This window comes from Apus apus, chromosome 7, assembly GCF_020740795.1.
Source record: "Apus apus isolate bApuApu2 chromosome 7, bApuApu2.pri.cur, whole genome shotgun sequence".
In the NCBI taxonomy this organism is placed as follows: domain Eukaryota; kingdom Metazoa; phylum Chordata; class Aves; order Apodiformes; family Apodidae; genus Apus; species Apus apus.
In genome coordinates this window covers 21,992,426-21,994,768 of record NC_067288.1, presented here as the reverse complement: position 1 = coordinate 21,994,768, position 2,343 = coordinate 21,992,426, and the positions used below count along the sequence as shown (strand labels likewise).

At 40.0% G+C, this 2,343-nt stretch overlaps 1 long non-coding RNA gene across 1 annotated transcript in view; it reads right to left on the bottom strand.

Annotated features, from left to right (window-relative positions):
• The window catches only part of LOC127386846 (uncharacterized), a 29,096-nt gene that overhangs the window by 20,805 nt on the left and 5,948 nt on the right, over positions 1 to 2,343 (bottom strand). The window lies entirely within an intron of this gene.

Here is a 2,343-nt window from a genome sequence, read left to right as displayed (position 1 = left end):
TCTTCCTCTGATGTTTTGCATCTGCATCACAAAGCTCCCAGACAGGTTAGCACAGGTGTAATCTTGTGACTTGAACTGAACAGCTAGAAGCCTGAAGGTAACATCTAGGGGTTGACTTTCAAAGAGGAGAGGCACAGGCAACTCCTGCTGATTTAAGGTGGAACAGTGAGAACTAGAAACCTTTGGAAGGCCGTGCCAGTCGTGAACCAAATCTTCAACCCAAACCCTTCATTAGCACGGACACACAGCCCTCCTGTCACAAGTTCCTCTGTGCCAGGCTCTGCTCAGATAGAGAAGAAATGCTGCAGTCAGAAATAGGTCAGTGAGCCTGACTACTGACCACTGAAAATGTATTTATGTTGTATCTCGAAAAGATACTTGCAAAAGAGAGGATTGTGGTGTACTAGATAAATCCCTGGATCCATATATTGCTTGTGAACAGTACTCACAATCTGTTGCACTGGGTTTTCATTTTAAACAACAGCAACACAAAAGTCTCCTACAATATGAATTTGAAGCATAATTTTGAGTGCAATTAATCCCACTGAATTATTCCAAACAGAATGATCTCTGACAAACAGAAGTGTCAGGGAGGACCCCAATTAAGTTTCTTCAATCAGTAGTTCTACATCCCAGCATCACCATTACAGTCAAAGTAATCTCAAAACCTGCACCAGTCCCAGAGGGACTTGTGAGCTAAGGATTAATTAAATCCTGCTTTCACTTATGCATCTATACATCCTCTGCATTTGCTGCAGAGTGGATAGGTCTGTGCCATTCGGTACAGCCTTTCATAGTGGTATCACCAGGGAAACCATGAGAAGGCTTTAATTTGGGGTGTCAGATTATCAAATTGTGAAAATCAGCATAATCTCAGTGCTTGCTATGGAGCTAGGCACCTGACAGCTCTTAAGGATCTGGCCCACAGTTAAAACAATGACTTGGCACACCCTATTGCACTAGGAGAATCTTAAAAATCCAGAACACCTTCTTCAATGGGCTGTTTATTTATTTTAATGGTTTCACACAGCTGCAATTGTAATGCTAGACCCACTAGGTCATGCTCTTCCAACCAGCTTCTCAGTGTATTTAACAATTGACCAATTCCTACCAGCACTGAATTGTTTTTAGGATTGTATTTTGCCACATCTGTATTTTATGCTAACTCAATTTGTCAGTTCTACTGTTTGAAAAGAAAGAACAAGAATTTGGTCTTCTGTAAAGTTCTGACAGCCCCTTTCCCCCTATTTCACAAACTCTGCTCTGTTTTGTCCTTCTTTATTCCACCTTAATTAGAGCAGAATTTTCCTGCTTTTTATTTTGCTATGCTCGGAATTGAATAATGAATTATCCCCCTCTCACTGTCATAACACCAACTTTTTCTGTATCATCATGGCCCAAAGATTTCCTTCATGTTCTTTGTTAAGTATAGCACAACTGTTTCTGCTTGTCTCTCTGCTCTTTTTCTTCCCATTCCACTTTATTTGCTGCTCTGGCTAAATTACTCTTGAAACCACACTCAACAAACAAATCTTCAATTCTTAGTTTCAGGAACCCATGAAACAGGTTATTGCATGTTCTTGAACAGCACTGGATCCTACAGCAGCTAAGGGACCAAGACTGTTTAGCTCCTACTCATAACATTCCCACTGACTCATTATGTACCCTAAGCAAACCATGTAACTCTTTTGTGACCCCATAAATTGTGCAGAGCTACTATATTTCCACTAGGTTTTCTCTTCTCTAAGCCAAAAAGTCAAGAACTACTCAGTTATCCCTAGCATAGAAATTGTCCCATACATCTTGATCATTCCTTCATTGATCCAGCAATGTTTTATTCAATTACAAGTTACCATGCAGGAAGACTTTCAGTCTTGATTTAAAACTCAAAATAATGGAGAATTGTCCAATGCACCTGGTAATTTGTTTCCTCAATGTTAAAGATTATCAGTAATTTAACATTTGTTGTTTCAGCTTTCAGCCATTGGTCTTTGCTAAAGCCTGTTTTATTAAAGAGCTCTTCAGTATTCAGCATTGCTTTTCTGCTCTGCAGCCTACACACTGGATCAAATTGCTTCTTAGTAATTGGCTTTATCTTAGCTCTATTTAGCTTATGTATGTCATTATAAGACATTTCCTCTCCCCTTAAATCTTACTTATGGTTCTTCTTTGTACCTTCTCCAGTCATAAATATCCTCCCTAAATCCTACAAATCAAAGCCATGGCAGTGTTAAGGGTGATGTACAGAGAGAGCACCTCGTCCCTGCCTTTCTACTCACTTCTCCCTCATTGCACTGCCCGTGTCTACAAGAGCATCATTCCGATTCTTTCCATTCCTCCCAT